The sequence below is a fragment of the Grammomys surdaster genome, unplaced genomic scaffold (genome assembly GCF_004785775.1).
Source record: "Grammomys surdaster isolate TR1022 unplaced genomic scaffold, NIH_TR_1.0 171, whole genome shotgun sequence".
In the NCBI taxonomy this organism is placed as follows: domain Eukaryota; kingdom Metazoa; phylum Chordata; class Mammalia; order Rodentia; family Muridae; genus Grammomys; species Grammomys surdaster.
This window is the reverse complement of record NW_021604619.1, coordinates 2,700,044-2,718,631: the sequence shown is the minus strand read 5'-3', so window position 1 is coordinate 2,718,631 and position 18,588 is coordinate 2,700,044. Positions and strand designations below refer to the sequence as shown.

The following is an 18,588-nucleotide window of genomic DNA, read 5'->3' as shown; positions in this document are numbered from 1 at the left end:
TCTAACCAGTGGTGCCAACAGCAGTTTTCTGGGACAGAGTGGGTTTGTTTGTTTCTGGAGCTTTGGGGGTGTTTATTTGTTTGTCTTGAGAAAGGATCTCACTCTGTAGTGTTAGCTGGCCTGGAAATCACTATGTAGACCAAGATGGCTGCAAAATCCCAGGTCAACCTGCGGCTACCACCTCAGTGTGAGGATTAAAACTGTGTTCCACCACACTCAGTGTGTTTTTGTTTCTTTGTGACCAACTTAAATGATGTGAAATGTAGTCCCACACTAACAATAATAGCATTTAGGCTAACAATAGACACCACATGCGTTGGTGGCCCTGTAAAACTAGAACAAAGCTAAAAACCAGCATTTAGTCGTGCCTTAGCAATTTTTAACAGCTCAGGGCGATGCATTACTCACGTGAATGAACCAATTACGATGCCTGTCTGAAAAACTGTATGCAATCACACACAGTATACCTGAGAATGCTAACAAACAATTTTGTTGCTGGTTTATGTGTTTAGTATGCTGTACTTTCCATGTTAGTGAAGAGTGTACTCCTTCTATTTCAGTTACTGGAAAACAAGCAATACGCTGTATAATGTTGTAGAAGCATTTCATCTCAATCTGGGGTTTCTACCCCACAGTTGACCATTTACTTCCCAGATAAAACACACACAAAACCTTTATATTTATAATAAGCCTCAGTCAGCACAAGAGCTGGGCATCTATCTATCATCTATACTATTATGTCTATTTCCCAGTCAATAATCAATCCCACTATATAATTTGCCATGTTTCAACTTGGCTTCTCTTAACACCAATTAGCCTACCCATGTGGTCATTATTTTAAGATTCTTATCCCATGGCAGCTTCTCCTCTCTCTACCTTCCTTTTTCTTCCCCCTTATGGTTTTTCTCCGAGTCCAGGGAACCCTAAACTTCATCAATATCTCTTCTGTCCAGCTATTGGCTGTCAGCATCTTTATTCACTAATCAGGGATAACTTGGGGAACAAGGTTACATAGTATCGCCTGGGTCTATGGTGTGGTCACTGGAAGCAACCAGTCTTTAGCATAGCAGAGACCAAACCTAAACAGAATGATAATAGCAGCAACCTCATACCAGCCTGGTTTCCTGAGTTCTCAGTTGTATCAAGAAGCCATGTTGGGTGGCTGGCCCTTACCATCTGTATTTATATAAACACACTGTGATGTTTATGCAACAAAATTAGCTCATAACAAGTTCCTCCTAATACACCTCATAGACACCACTAGTGTATGACTATTTGACACTAAGCTTTAATCTGCATATCCTTAATGGCGGATGATGTCAATCCTCTTTTTATGTGCACTATTTGTCCATTTTCTGTGCATACACGCCTATTGGAAGCCTTTGCTCACTTACTATTGCATGGTATTATTATTATGTAGTCCTCTATATATTTTTATATGTCTGACCAGTACATGATTTACAAATATCTTTCTTGTTCCATGGCATATCTTTTCATTTCCTTTTGTGTGTTTGGATGTTATTGTTGTTTGTTTGTTTTTCAAAATCAGATCCCAGCATCCATGTAACAAGCCAAGTGCCCTACAAATGCCTGTGACACCAGCCCTGAGGGATCTGACACCCTTTTCTGGCCTCCACAAGTATACAGATGCATATACCTGACCATGAATGTGCAATACATTAATGCAAGTATACAAAAAACATGCAAAAATATTAATTACCCTGTTGTGGTGCTACATGCCCTCAATCCCAGCATTCAGGAGGCAGAAACAGGTAGATCTCTTTGAGGTCCAGGCCAGACAGGTCTACATAGCAAGTTCCAAGCCAGCTAAGACCCTGTCTCAAAATATGTATGTGTATATATGTGTCTGTAGATATGTGTATATGCATATATATACATATATACATATATATGTTAATTAAAAATTAATTTACCTTTTCAATTAAAAATTAAAACCTTTTAAAATACAGTTTTATTTTCCATTCTTCATTTGTCACTTTTACTTTGGATGTCATATACAAGAAAAGAGCATTTAACCCAAAGTCTTCTGGTTTTTCTTCTCCCTATTTTCCTGTCAGCCCTCTGTAACTTTAGGAAAGGGAAGAAAGGGCCTCAATAGATGGTTCAGCAGTTGAGAGGGTTTACTGGGTTTTTGCAGAAGGAAAACACACAAACAAAAATAATAAATAAATCTTTTTTAAAAAATAAAGAACCAATAAAGGGAAAGAGAGTTAAAATATTACAGCTTATGTTCATAAAACAACAACAACGAAAATGCTAGTTGATTTCCTTTGACATTTGAAACTTGAATGGTGTCCACCAAACTGGGAATGAAAATCAAGAGAAAAGACAATTTCCCTGGCCGATTTGATCTGACGAATCACCAATTTCCTAGCTAAGACTAGAATATGTTCTTTGAAAAGAAGTGAGTAGGAGTTCTGTGTGTTTAACACACTGTGTTATGCTGTGGGTCCAAAATTAAAAGATAGAAAGGGCTATCACCAAAAATGAATCAGAACTGATAAATGAAAGGGAATCTGAAGCGAGACCAAGTCCATAGAGAAATTTAACTGAATGAGGGAGAATAGATATTCTGAGTGAGAAAATATCTAAAATAAAAATAAATAAATAAATAAATAAAGTATTAATAAATATAAAATAAAAATAAATAATACAATGCATGCTAAACTGCATATTCACACATTCTATAGCAATATGTGTATGCCACATACTCACAGCCATGAGTGCACAGAAAGGGTTGTTAAAAGCCATATTACTAAAAGCTACTTGCTTCTAGAGAAGCCACTAGAGGATGTAATTGGTCAGAGAAAACTCGAGCTTTATTTTCTTTTTAACAGCGGGAATATATTCATGAATAAGTTACACAGTTGTTATGGTTTGAAAGTATTCCCCAACTTATATGTCAGAAAGTTCATTATCGAAGTCAATGGTTTTTGAGAGCTCAGACCTTTGGGAAGTGATTACATCATCAGGGCAAAGCCTGTAGGAATAGACCAAGCCATTGGTGGATTAATGAGTTCTCCTGGGAGTGGCTTTGTTATAGAACCCAGCTTCTTCTGCCTTCTTTGCTCTGTGCCATAATACAATACCCTCCTCCATGTTATGGTGGAAGAACAAGGCCCCCAGTCAATGCCATAGTCTTGGACTTCCCAGCCCCCAAAACCATGGGCATTGTAGACTTCAGTTTATTATAAATTATACAGTCTGTCATATTCAGTTATAGAAACAAAAGTAGACTAAGACTTCATAATTATATAGAAAACTATATTAATAATAACTTGAAAGTACGGTAATCTAAGAAAAGCAAGGATACAATGTATACTGTTAGCCAGCTTGTGAAGTATGAGAGGAATGGGTTAAAGCTTGGAAATTTATACTACCAAGTTCTGATACAGTGCTTTTGAAAGTCTCTAATAACAGTGGTACATTAAGATGAGAAGCCATAAAACCAATCTAACAAGTCAGGATTTCTTTGGAGTTCAATTCTCAGCCAAACAGACAAAAAACAAAAAACAAAACAAAAACAAAAAACAAAACATGCTAAGCTTTCCCCTCCAACATTGATAAAACCTGAACATTGATAAAACTCTGTCAGAAAGCTGTTGAGATAGTAAGCGGAAACAAAGATAATTCTATGAGATTCAGGTTTGTGAACTTCTGGTCTTGGGTGAAGCAAATAAATTCTCTGTGAACAAACATGAAAGATCAAATCACAGATGGCCTGTTAAACCACAGCCAAAAATTAAAATACCCCAACTTTTACAGTGCTAAAGAGATGGCTCCATACACAAAAGCAGGTGCTACTCTTCCAGATGAGCCAAGTTCTCAGCTCCTGGATCTTCAGGGGGCTCATAATCCCCTGTAATTCTAGCTCCAGGGATCCCCCTTGTTCTGACCTCGGCAGCCATTACACTCATGGACATACACACCTGTTGGGAGAATCTATTTGTACACGGTGTGAAAATGTGTCGCTTCCCTTCCTCACTTGCCTATAGCACCTTCTGATTGGTTTAACAAAGAGCTGACCTGCCAATAGCTAGACGGGAGAGGGTAGGCGTGACATCCTGCAGAGGTAGGAACTCTGGGAAAGAGTCAGAGGTAGGGATTCACCGTAAGCACTCAGAGGAAGAAACAGATGCCAGTATTGAGGAGAGTTAACGAGGCCCGTGGCAGAACATAGATTAGTATAAATGGGTTAATTTAAGTTATACCAGCTAGTTGGGAGTAAGCTAGCTAAGGCCAAGCTTTCATAATTAATAAAAGTTCTCCGTGCCATTATTCACGAACACACACGCACACAGAGATATACACATGATTTTAATTAGAAATAAATAAATCTTTCAAATACGCTCCTTCTTGTTATTTCTTAATTACTTCAATCCAACCCTAATCCTAACCTTAACCTTAATCCTAACCCTGGATATATTCTTCACTACGTGGAATTTCTAACGCCACACTAAAACTTTTTCCCATACTAATCACATTTTCAAACATTTTAAAAGGTAAGATAAGGGGGGAAAAGAATAATGAGAAAGTCACTTGTTTATGTGCCAAGTCTCTCAAGGCTTTCCAAATCGTGACCTAATCTAAAATGTTCCAAAGGCAAAAGATAAGATTATATTTGTTTCCCTGTGACTTACAGAGACCTAGTGGAAGGTATTCTAGTGGGGTGAAAAGTGGGGGTATGTGCTAAGGACAATAGAATTTACTGATTAAAATACATGAACTATCAGGACTCAAGTTCTTCCTCCTCTCCAGAGAGTCTCAGTGTGGTGGGAAGATTGAGCTAGAACAAGAGACTCTCTGGTATGAGAACCTCTCTTCTTCTTGTGCTCTTGATGAGGCCGCCAGCTCAAGTTGGTCTTGTTCTTGGAAGACCATGGAGGCTATGAAGTAGCCAAACTCATCATCATACGAGGAAGTAAAAGCTGACAAACTGATCATTGAAGGCAATTCAAGTTCCAGCATGAAAGGCAAAGGAGTTGTATGTCACTATCAACATCACAAGAGGCAGCCTTGTTCTTAGTGACCCCTACAAAGCCTGCCTCACTGCCTCTTGATATCATAATGTTTAGTGCTTTTCTCCCAAACAGCAAGCCAGACCAAGCACTGATGCACTAGGGATAGGCACACTAAAGGCCAAGCCATAGAGTTTCTCATTCAGCTCAGCAACAGTCTGGTCCTCAGCCTTAGCCACACCAGTGGGTACATGGATAATTTTCTTGGTAACATATTAGCCACTGTGCTACATTTTCCAACAGGGGCCACCCACAGTCTTCTGGGTGACAGTGATACAATGGGTTATGGTCATGAATCCCTCCACAGTGTCTACTTTGTCATCATGAGTGGCTTTGACCAGAGGAGCTAAGTGGCTTGTGGTACTGAAGACATTAAAGATGATCTGGAAGAAGTTATTGAATGTCTTCCATACTTCAAAAACATGGAAACATTAGGAAAAGGAACAAAGATGATTCTTGTAGCTTCAAGTAATCCCTAGCTTTCCCCATAATAAGACACCAGTGGACCCCACAGTGTATGCGGTACCAGCATCACCCTACTAGATACTGATGGGATCTTGTTCCTGGAAGATAGAGTTGGGCTTTCCTTTGATGACAGACTTCCCATCCTCAGCCTTCACTGTGCCATTGAAATGTTCATGAGTTGAATCACACTGGTCTACATGTAAACCATGCAGCTGCAATCAATGACAGTGTCATTGACTGTGATAGGTCAACTTGCTAGAGCTGAAAGCACCCTTGGTGATCAGGTGCCCAATACGGTCAAGTCCGGCTTTCGTCATCATGTCTCAGACACAGCCAGCACCAAGTGAGATAACATGGTTGTCTGTCAAACAGGACAGAGACCCAGAGGCAAAATTTGAGACTGCTATGGTGCAAAAATAAAAATGTCATTCATTCTGAAAAACACATGAATTAGTAGGGAAAAAAACTTCAGATGAGGAAAGACATAAAGTGAAATCTCTCATGGAATTCTTATTTCTTCCGTCTTTAAAGGGAAAACACAAATAAATAATTAAAGATGTCAGCCGAAGGAGCAAGCACTCTTTTTCTCAGGGTGCTTTTGTGTACATTCCTGAGTGACTGCTAACAGAGTGGATGGACTGCTGATTGATTTTCCATTAATAACTACAGATGTGCACACATCCATTTTTTAGACTGTGCCTCATGGGTCCAATAACATCCATTTGCACAATGGCTAGAAACAGTTGAAAATGGTGCCACAGGCCCCTAGGCAAGTGGAGCTAATTGAACTATATGTGAAGTGAACACACGACCTTGGCCTCCGCTAAGCTACAACAACAGAATTTAAGAAGCAACCAATATTTCCTCAAGTAAAAATAATGTTGAAGAACAGCAATGAGTTGAGAATTGAATGTATATTATTGGAAACTCAGACAAAATAACAGAATAGACAATAAGTGCCTATTCTTGAATCATATTTAAAGTAACTATATTATCGTTTTAAACTTCCAATACTTGTTGGTAAAATACTTTTGAAAGTTCTTTTAAATACAAGCTTTGCCCTAGGGATATTTTTTTAAATCATTTGGAAGTTAATCTATAGCAAAAACATAACGTAAAACCTTGCAAGTTAAAAATTAATTGCTATAATAACCTAATGGTGATAAAGGATTAAGTTGCGAAAGGAAATAAGTTCATAAGTGATAAGGAGATTAAGCACTAGTTCCTGTACGTGCTGACTATGAAAAACTAAAACCAGGCAACAGCGCCCAACATGAACTCCCAGCAATGCTCAACGGATATCTTCGAGTAGGTCTCAGATGAGTGAAAAAGCCAGACTAACCATGAGGAAGGAACTTTGATGGCTAAATGATTGACAAATCACTATAACACAATATCCAGGACTCAATCAAACACCAATCTGTAGGTTTCTTAGAGATTATTTTTAAGTTATGATGACTTAAAACTTATGCCTTACGGTAGGCCTAGAGTCAACCAGGCCATCTTCTACAGGGATGGTAAGTCTCAGCTTATTAGTTGAAGATCTTCTGAGAACAGACTCAACAGTCCACCAGAGGAAGAGGAAATTTGGGGGCTCTGCTTGGCTCCTTAGCCTGCTAAATCTTCAGAGCTCACTGGCCCAGTTCATGCGATTGTGGCAGCCGACAAGCATAAGCAAACAGGAGCCAACGTATGCCCTATTAGTTGTTTTTAATCTGGAATGCTTTCATGTATATACAAAAATGTTCAATAGAATAGAATCCTCCTAATAAAAAGATAGATGCATGTCTTGCCATTACTTTTATTTTTTAATTTTTATTTTTATTCTTTACATGCATTACATCTTGACCACTGTTTTCCCTACTTCCACTCTTCCCAGTATTCCATGTCTCTCTTCTCTTCTAGATATACTCCTGTTTCTCTTTTTAAAAAGAGTATGAATCAGCCAGGCTTTTATGTTGGGAATGGCAACAGTCATTAAGGCCAACTAATTTAGACTCCTTGTTCAATTAATAATTTGCATATAATTAACTTCCCCTGGGAATTTTGCTATCAAAAATTAGTTGCCACATTGAATGTTTTCACTATGTAGTAATACACTGGCTCAGTCACATTTACTGTGATTCTGCAAGTCCATTTGATGTGAATCAATCCTCTTCAACCTGAATTCTTGGAAAATGTCTATGTTTTAAGTGGGGGGGGGGAAGTGGTGTAGTTCTTTAGCTAAAGAATTCAGGGCAAAGACAGAAGAAACAAACGGTTGCCTTAGTTACTTTTCTATTTCTATGACAAAACATCATGATCAAAGCAACTATTTGTTTGTTGGGACAGGGTTTCTCTGTATAGCCCTGGCTGTCCTGGAACTCACTCTGAAAACCAGGCTATCCTCAGCTCAGAAATCTGCTTGTCTCTTCCTAGAGAGAGCTGGGATCAAAAGCTTGTGCCACCACTCCTGGCATTGAGACAGTTTATAAAAGAAAGCCTACCATTTCAGAGGGTTAGAGTCCATGATGGTGGAGAAAGGCGTACAGACAGAAACACCTGGGAGCTCACATCTTGTTCCACAAGTAAGAGGCAGAGAGAGGCACACTGGGGATGGCAAGAAACGTCAAACCCCACCCCCAATGACGGACACACCTCCTCCAACAAGGCTATGCCTCCTGATCCTTCCCAAACACTTCTACCAACTGAGAGTCCACTGTTCACACCTATGAGCCTATGGGAGCCATGCTCATTCAAACCACCGCAGAAATACATGACCAAAGTCAGATAGAGAAGCATGGGGTTCCTATGGTCTTCTCGTGTGCATGGAGAAGCCAATTACTTGAGCAATATTGTGAGATATTTTAAGAGAAGTCAGTTAGAGTTAGCTCATTCTCTGATTGCCACAATGGGATGTTGTAGCAGCGCTGCCATGTTCTGGCTTTAAGTTCCTGCTCTGACCGCGACATCGGTTAGCCAGGAACACCGGCCCTGGACCCAGGAGACGACGTGGCTGCTGCCTCCGCAGGTCAGCTCCGTGGACCCCATGGCTCTAAGTATGGCCCTTGGGCCAACTCTGTCATCCTCATAGTTCTCAGCTCAGAGCAGACAATAACTGCCATCCTAGCGGTACCCGGTAGAAATAAGACTCTTAATGCTTAAAGATTATCCAATAGATTTATATATCAGCAATACTCAATACACAAGATGCCCACACAAATAAAATAGTTATCCCAATATCTAACCTTTTGATATGAATCACTACCCGAGACTGCTAGAGACAGAAACATCTGCAGCCATCTTTCCTCTCCTTCCTCTTCTCCTTCTCTCCTTCCTTTTTCCGCCTCCCAACAACCAGCTCCACCTACCTCTTCTACTGCCCAATCACCAAGCTCCACTGCAAACACAATGGGCAGAAAAATTCCTGCCACAGGATGTTTGTATTACATCCTGAAGCCAGGAAGATTGGAGTGCATGTTATGTGAAAGTAGCAGAGGGGGCTATTTGGGTGGAAAGAAAAGTGTAAGACCAGGGGTTGAGGGGCGAATAACAGCAAAATATTATGTCACATATGTATGAAAATGCCATATAGATAAAGCCATTACTTTAAAAAGAATAATGTTTTCAAAATGAGAAAAACAATTCCCTAGGGAGCTATTGAACGTTCTGAGGAGCTCCATGGTCCCCCGCCCCCTCGGTAGTCCCAAAAGAATTCGAAAAACATAAAAAGGAATGCAGTATCAAAGTAAAAATAAACCAGGCAGCAGACTGTCTCCAATCTGTTGGGTGTTATATTTAGCATATTTTATAATTAAATGAGCTGAGTGTTAAGGTTGTTTTGAGTTGTATAAACAACTACTTGGCTTCCCTAATAAGACTACATAGCACTCTACATGTTATCTGTCTGCTGTTACCACACTTACAATGCTGGGCCCTGTAGAAAAGCTAGACCCCCTTTTTTTGCTACCATCCTGTGTTAACAGTTTTTAATGACATGGATAGAACTTCACTGGGGCAATATTTTTAATTCTATTTCTGCACACTGAATAATTGCAAACTATGTCAATAATTGGTTCCTTAGACCTGTGTCACTGCCTACTCATAGCAATGGTAGCCAATATATATTTAGAATCTTGAATTAGGATGTCTATACGTTTACTTTTATTGATAAAATTATAGGAGCCTGAAACAAAGATATCACTTAGCTATGGTAAAAGATGTTTAAGTTCTAAAAATTCCACTTTTATCCCATAATTTTCAACGAAAAGGAGTCTTACATTATCACCTGGCTCACGGTTTTCAGGCGTGGGAGCTTGATAAACATGTAAGCTCCCAGGCTTGCTGGGTCCAATGAGGCTTAGGATTTTGCATTGAAAATAAGAACTTGGGATGTTCCTTGAACTTCCAGTTGAAAATTACCAATCAGAATCCTTATGTCACATTATTATGAACATAGCCTCGGAGAAGGTAAATGACATATCCGACTCCAGCCAGCTAAATGATGACAATCAGGGGTAGAAATGATGCAGTCTCTTCATTTTGTGTTCATGCTTTCAGCCGTTGATGGTTCAGACTGTCCTCTGGGATTCCTTCAAGCCAGGCAGTCACTTCTCTGATACATCCAGGGACTAGAAGAAGGAAGATCAAAGACAGTATTCGATGTGTACCACACACCAGAAGGATGACGACAGTGCATGGGTTGCAGAGGACAGGCTGGTCCATCTGTCTTTCTGCCTTTGAGTTTCTCATCTGCACAAGCACTAATGGAACTTTAAAGCAGAACACCAAGAGGAGCTTGTGCTTATGGCAGACGACTATAAAATCCCGCGTTTTCTCATTGGTCAACACAACTAACACAGCTTTAAAATAATTTTTAAAAACAAGCTTTCTAGCTTACTAATCAAACCCCCAGCCCAGGGCTCAGAAAGGCTACACCCTGAACTTGCTCATACATGAAAATTTCAGTTATTATGTGTGAAAAGAGTAGAAGAACCCTATGTACTGTAGCATTGTGTTTGACTACTGCCAACTTATATGATCAGTGCTTTCCCAGTATTACCACATGGTAGATATTCCATAAACACAAATATTTAAATACTATTATGTGGTGAAAGGATACCATTGAAGAAAGATTTAAAACACCACCACCACCACAACAACAACAACAAAGCTAAAATTTCAGTGGCTGTGCATCTGTCCAGCATGTACAAAGCCCTAGGGTCAATCCCCAATACTGGATTAAAGAGGAAAAAAATCAAGAGGAGGAGGAGCAAGAAGAGCAGCAGAAAGAAGAGGAGCGGGAAGAGACCTGAGATGAAGGAGGGGAGGAAATAGTGACCGGCTTTGCTTGGGAATGCATAGATAGGAGGCAAACTTAGAAATCAATGGGCAAAAATCCTGGGCTAGTGGTTCCCTCTGAGAGGTAAAGAAGGGGCTGCCAGGAAGAGGAGGCTGTCCCCACTAGGGTGCTGGGCACATTGTGCTCCCTACATTTGGGTGAAGGTTATATTTCTCATCTAAACATTTCAGATTAAATATAAAAATAAAATGTTTTGTCCCTCTTTTCGGATTTCAATGAACACACTATATTTCATAATAAAGATCTTTATGTATATTAACGGCTCTAGAGATGGCTAAGTGCATCATACTGTTCTTCCAGGTGATCTGAATGTGGATTGCATACTTGGATATGCACATTAGAGAGCTCACAACTGTCTGTAACTCCATCTCCAGGGAATCTGGTGCTTCAAATCTCAGTGGGCACAGAAATTATGAGCACATATCCACGCACAGATATATACACAAATGCACTAATTTCTTTTTTTTTTTTTTTTTAGGTTTTTTGAGACAGGGTTTCTCTGTGTAGCTCTGGCTGTCCTGGAACTCACTCTGTAGACCAGGCCGGCCTCGAACTCAGAAATCCTTCTGCCTCTGCCTCCCAAGTGCTAGGATTAAAGGCGTGCGCCACCACCGCCCGGCACAAATGCATTAATTTTTTTTAAATAAATGTCTTTAAAAGATAAACTTAGTATATTAAATCCAAAGATATGTTTATCAGGAATTCCGAATTTAGACACAAGCACGGTCTCTCCACATGGACTAGTAAACGAATAGAATGCAGCTGTGCATCAGGTCTGTGTAAATATTTACCCTTGTCCTGGCCCAGAGGACTCACACCCTGAAGCTGTTGTGAAATCTAATTGGGAGTCATTTGATCACAAGTTGCCAGGATCCATTCAACGCTAAATATATCATCACCCTAGTTCCAGATGACTGACGGGTTCGGCTCTGGTTGGAGTTGAAATCATCAGTCCCAAAATAGTTAAGTTTTCTAGTTCCAGCAATGTTTCCAGATACTGTTTCTATGGTTTCCTAACCACAAATAGAGCAACAATATACTTCCTGAAAAGAAAGAGATGTGATTTTCTGATTTTTTTTTTCCCCACAGCGGTAAAGACTGTCATTTTGTCACTAGGAGAATATCTCTCAGTCTTTCATTATTTGTGTTTGATCCAGAGACCAAATTAAAATGTTAATCCAAGTATTAAAAATAAAAACAACCATGATTTATCATCCATTATTGGAACTGACTAGTGCTCCTTTGACACCAAGAGAAATTTCTGAATGATGGATGTGTGTGTGTGTGTGTAACACCAACAAAGTTACAGAATAATCATGAACCTAAAATTTTTTTAATGACTATGCATATTATTTTTAAAAAAATACTTCTTTTTTTTTTTTAATTTCTCTGCCCTGGTGTTTTGGCTGCATGTATATCTGTGTGAAAGTGTCATGTCCCCTGGAACTAGAGTCACAGACACCTATGAGCTGCCATGTGGGTGCTGGGAATTGAACATGGATCCCCCTGGAAGACCATAAGTGCTTATTAACCACTGAACCACCGCACCATCCCTAAAGTTTCTTTGGTTTTGTTGTCTGTTTGTTTGAGTTTTTCAAGACAGGGTTTCCTCTGTGTATCCCTGGCCATCCTGTAACTTGCTTTGTAGACCAGGCTAGCATCAAACTCAGAGATCAGCCTGCCTCTGCCTCCTGAGTGCTGGGATTAGGTGTGTACCACCATGTTCTTAAAGTTTTTTTAGTTGGTATCAGAGTTGAAGACAAGTGCTTTATACAAATGAATTCTCTAAATATCTCCCACTTCCTGTGATTGATTTCTGACACAAGGATAGAAACGTAATACAATGTGCTGTGTTTAAGTTGAATAATTAGATTTACTTTAATGAGGGCATAGTTTATAGAAATTTTTATGACAACAACAATAATAATAGTGAACAGATGTGAGAGTTGGCTTATTCACCAAAGGACTTGCAAGCCAAAGCCCTGATTCGACCCTAGAGCCCCTGTAAAATGTTTGTAATTCTAGCCCTGGAGAGGCCGAAATCAGGAGACCCTTGGACTCATTGGTCTGCTGGTCTACCCTGAGGGGTGAGCTCCAAGCCTTTGGGATTGCATGTCTCAAAACAAGTGGATGAAATTCCTGAGAATCATACATGATATGTGTACATACATGTACACATATACACAAATACACAAATACACACACCACATTCTTACATCATCATCATCTATCTCCTAATTCACCTGCCTCATAGCTTAAGAATGTGATCATAACCAAAACCATTGATCCCCTTTCTCCTTAAGAAGACCAAACTTTCTCCTGCAGGTTTCCATGATACAGCACCATTCTACTTTGTGGAAGACTGAAACTTTATTGTGTATATATTAAATTTGCTTTACCCATTCATCCATTGGGGACACCTGATTGAATACTCCAGCTATTAGGCATAGCGACTCATAAGCATGGACATGCAGACATCTTTTTCTATACTAACTTTACTTCCTTTGGAGAAATGTTCAGGAGCTGCATCATATAACAAATGTAAACTGCTTAGTCAAACCACTGCTTTGATTGTCCCAGGTCCCAGAAAGGCAAATGCTCGTGTTCTTTCTTATTTGTAGATCATAGGTGTGAATCTTTAGCTGTGCTGGTGTCACAGCAAAAGCTAGGAAAATAAAAAGTAACTAGGTGGGGGTGGTGGCACTCTACAGGGAGGATAATAGGATAGGAGGCTAGGAAGGGGACAGTGGGTGGGAGGGACATACTTGGAAAGGAGAAGGAGGAGGGATAAAAAAAACATGAAGAATGTTCAAAAGTGCATAGGGGAACGTATCTTCTGTTTACTTAAAATACGTACCGTATATTGGATGAAGTTATGCCACTTGAGGTGATAACAATCTCCACAAAAGCCATAGATTATCTGAAAACAAAACAAAAAAACAACAACAACAAACCTGTCAGGGACCTTCTTCCAAGTTGCTAAGAGAACTAGAGACTCCCCAAAATAATACAGACTATTGCCATTTTCCTTGGGTGCCTCCCAGAATTTGAAGGTATGACCCTATTGCTGAAATCTTCAGTCTGCAGACATGGGTCTCAGAGAAATAAAGCTGGATCTAACCTCAAAGCCTCCTCTCTGAAAAACACTTCTCATAGTGTCTAAAAGATGCTATACCAGATACCAAACAAGAAGAGCAACCAATAGACCTCCCCAGCTGTAAAGCTGACCAGCCACACAATAAGCAGCATGGCAAGATATATTCAAAGATGCTAGAGTAGCGTTTATATCATAGGGGTTACCAATAGCCATCCAATTGGACGTAAAGCCTACTCAATAGGAGGGAATTCATCCCTGGTGCTATAAACCTAGCCAATTATTCATGGCTGGTAAAGTCATAGATCTACATGGGAACCTACTATTTCCCCTCTCCTAAACTGGTATAATGTCTTGCTGCATTCAGATAATTATCCTATATTCATAGATCAGTGTGGCTTTCAAACCTCACCAAAGAAGCTTCTTTTCATAGTAAACGGAGACCATCACAAAATCCACAATTGGTCCAGTTACATGGAACAACTAACTGTGGTCTGCACAACCCTAACTGATACCTTTACAACATAATTCTGACCTCTAAGGCTCATAGACCACGGAGGAAGAGGGAGCAGAAATATTGTAAGAGCCAAAAGATCAGGACATCTCCAGTGAACTAGAGTCATTTGTGTCAGGAAAGCTATGAAACCCATGAAATCTCAAAAATATGGTTGCTTAAATAAAACCCACACAACATCAGAGGACATGTCACTATGAGTGGCAGAAATCTTACAAGAGCCTACTCCTAGATCAGTGGTTCTCAACCTTTTTAATGATGTGACCCTTTGATACAGTTCCTTATGTTGTGGTGACCCTCAACCATGAAATTATTTTTGTTGCTACTTCATAACTGTAATCTTGCTACTGTTATGAATCCTAGTGTAAATACCTGTCTTTTCCACAGGTCTTAGGTAACCGCCTAAAGGAGTCGAGACCCACAGATTGAGAACCAAACCACTGTCCTAGATACAGAGCAATTACTGGCTCCTAAGAGAAGGACAATCAGGCTCCTCTAGGAATGAGCTTCCTACAAATTATCCAAACCCAAGCATTCCTAAACATAGAGGAGAACCACTAAACAGACACGGTATGTTGCATTTAGATATGCACATATTTTTATGTAACAATGGTTAAAGAAGAGGCCATACATTTGAAAGAGAGTTGGGGGGGGGTGGAACTGGAAGAGGAGGAGAGCAAAATATTCCATGTTGTAAGAAAATCTCAAAAAAAAAAAAAGTATGTTTAAATAGATGAGTATCAGAAAATGGGAAAGAAAGAATTTAATCCTAAAATAAAATCTCAATCGGCATGTACTGAATCCCATTTCCTAGAATTTAAAAACCATTAATGAGAAGGAAACTTTGGATATGCTGATTAACCTGTAAGTTTGTTTTTGGAAAAAGAAAGCAAGGTTGAGAGATCATTGTTTTAACAACCTTTCTTTTGGCTACTCTAAAAGATTAGATAACCAATTACATAACAAGCTATATAAAGTACCAGGCTGGATCCACGAAAAGTCAGTCTGCCACCCGAGCCTTCACACTGGGTGTAAACGCCTGTGACCTAAAACTCTTACACATGCTACTACTAACATAAAGGACATTGTAAGGCTTCCCAGGACATCTTTATACAAAGAAACACAGTTCTTCTCAATAAACTCTGACAATAAATACTTGGCAGTAAACTATTTTACATATGAACAAGTAATCTCTTCAGGCACCATTTAAACTTGAATTGTTATTCCTCAAACATTGTAGGGTTAAGAATAAAACTCCCTAGAGGGGCTCGTCACTCAGTTATAAAGTGCTTGCCTAGTATAAGGTCCTAGATTCGATGACCAGCACAACAAAAAGTTTCAATAAATGGTTAATGAATGGGAGGCAAGACAATGAAATTGGAGCATAAAAGTAAGTAGGGAAGAAGAAAAAGAAAATGATAAGAATTAACATTAAAAATTCTAAGGTGGAATTTATAGATAAAATTTTGGAGACAAATTCTTCAGAATAAACAAATCCATAGGAGGAGGCCTATAAAATGCTGCTGTGGGACTTTCTCTCCCTAACCATGGAAAGAAGGCTGGTAGGAGCAAATGGTGGTCACCAGGTTTCTACCAGACAAAGCTAGTAAATAGGTAAAGGTTTTGTTTTAGCAGAACATCTTAAAATCTTGTTACCTGCTTCTTCCTTTGAAAATCCTCTTCAGAAAAACAACAACAAAACAGCAAGTGAATTTTTTCCTTTTTTTTTAATTAATCATTTTATTCATTTACATTTCAAATGATATCTCCCTTCCTGGTTTCCCCTCCACAAATCCTTCATCCTATTCTACACCTCCTCTCCCCCCTCCCCCTCCCCTTTGCCTCTGTGAGGCACTTCTTCTTCACCCTATGCTAGGGCATCAAGCCTTCACAAGACCAAGGGCCTCCCCTCCCATTGATGCCCGACAAGGCCATCCTCTGCTACACATGCAGCTAGAGCCATGGTCCCTCCGTGTGTACTCTTTGGTTGGTGATTTAGTTCCTGGGAGCTCTGAGGGATCTGGTTAGTTGATATTGTTCTTCCTATGGGATTGAAATCCCCTTCATCTCCTTCAGTCCTTTCCCTAGCTCTTCCATTGGGGTCTCTGTGTCCAGTCCAAAGGTTGGCTGTGAGTATCTGCATCTGTATTGTTCAGGAGCTGGCAGAGCCTCTCAGAGGACAGCCATACCAGGCTCCTATCTGCAAGCACTTCTTGGCATCAGCAACCGTGTCCGGGTTTGGTGTCTGAAGATGGAATGAATCCCAAGGTGGGGCGATCTCTGGATGGCCTTTCCTTCAGTTTCTGCTCCACTTTTTGTCCCTGCATTTCTTTTCTGTTAGACAGGAACAATTCTGGGTTAGAAAATTTGAGATGGGTGGATGACACCATCCCTCAACTGGGGGGCCATGTCTATCTACTGGATGTGGTCTCTGCAGCTTCTAGCTCCCCGCTGTTGGGTATTTCAGCTAATGTCATCCCAATTGAGTCCTGGGAGCCTCTCACATCCTTGGCATCTGGGACTTTCTAGTGGTTACTCTACCCACCCCCTGCTACATATTTCTGTTCATTCTCCTGGCCCTCTGGACGTCTCTCCTGGTATGGCAGTGAAAAATGAACCCATAAGTGGTCCAGACTCCTGGACTGTATCACTTTGGAGGTTTGTCTTCAAATTTCTTGTGAAGATGGTAACTTTGGGGGACCTCATCTTGAGATTTCTTTTGAGGACCACTGACTCATCAAGGTAAGAAATCAGGTCAGGAAAGTGTCTATGCTAAACTGCTGGCACCTTTCCCTCATCCTGGGATGGGGCTGATACTTTTATGTTCTTCTCTCAATCAATGAAGGTCCACTCAGAGGTCCTAACTCTGATGTCTGTGTACACTAAGAAGCCAATGAAGATTTTTGGTGACTAGAGATCCGTAGACAGGTACTAAAACTGTACTGTTAACCTAAGGCCTGGTTATGCTATCTCACTCTGGTTAGGGTGAAACCTGACCACGATGCCTGAAGAAGCAACATTTCAGGAAAATTTAGAAAATTACGAGCGTTTGTATCTTTGGATTTCCCAAAGCACCTGTATCTCTTAGCCTGTCTCTTCTGCAACACTTAAGAGACAAGCCAACACCTGATTTAAATTAAAATTAAACAGTGATTAAATTTCTTCTCTCTCCCTCTCTAAAAACTATCTAAAAAACCTCAAAAAATCATAGCTATTCTGAGATGAGATTATGAAATTTTTCTGTTTCTTTATTTTGTTAAATGGGGCCTGTCTTAGGGTTTCTATCATTTCGATGAAACATAATAATCCAGAAACAAGTTGGGGAGGAAAGGCTTTCTCTGGCTTACACTTCCAGCTCACAGTCTATCACTGGAGGAAGACAGGACAGGAACTCAAGCAGGGCTGGAACCTGGAGGCAGGGGCTGATGAGGAAGCCATGGAGGGGTGCCCCTTAATGGCCTATTCCCCATGAATAAGCATGCTATCTCACTCTGGTTAGGGTGAAACCTGACCACGATGCCTGAAGAAGCAACATTTCAGGAAAATTTAGAAAATTACGAGCGTTTGTATCTTTGGATTTCCCAAAGCACCTGTATCTCTTAGCCTGTCTCTTCTGCAACACTTGCTTGCTCAGCCTGCTTTCCCATAGAACCCAGGATGTGCTCTGTGGTGATTCTAGTTTGTGTCTAGCTGACACACAAAACCAGCCAGTACACGGCCTTCCTGCTAAGGCCATAAAACTGCTTCCTGTTTTATCCATGCTAATTAACTAAAGTGTCTGTTTTCAAAAAACGATGTAAAGATCTACATTTAATCTGTGAGATGTGTGGACCCCATGGGAACTTGTACCTGAGGGGAGATGGGCTCACTTTACCATGGAGATGGGTTCACATTGTCAGAGAAAAAGGAACCATGTGGCTTGCTCTCATCTTGGCTGATGACCTCATCAACATGGAAGCAACCACCTGACTTTACCTCCGTCTTGGTTAATATAACCACATGACATAAACCAATTATGACAATACCCATTGAATTTCCTGGTCCTAGCTCTCTGGTTATCGATACCTCTCTCTCCCTCTCCCTCTTTTCCCTCTCCCTCTCCCTCTCCCTCTCCCTCTCCCTCTCCCTCTCCCTC

At 40.3% G+C, this 18,588-nt stretch overlaps 1 long non-coding RNA gene across 1 annotated transcript in view; it reads right to left on the bottom strand.

Moving 5' to 3' along the window:
* Positions 1–16,739: 16,739 nt before the first annotated feature.
* The window catches only part of LOC114621034, a 9,103-nt gene continuing 7,254 nt past the window's right edge, over positions 16,740–18,588 (bottom strand). Inside the window, exon 3 of the long non-coding RNA XR_003711380.1 lies at positions 16,740–16,787. This is a non-coding gene — a long non-coding RNA (uncharacterized LOC114621034). The remainder of the gene's footprint in view (positions 16,788–18,588) is intronic.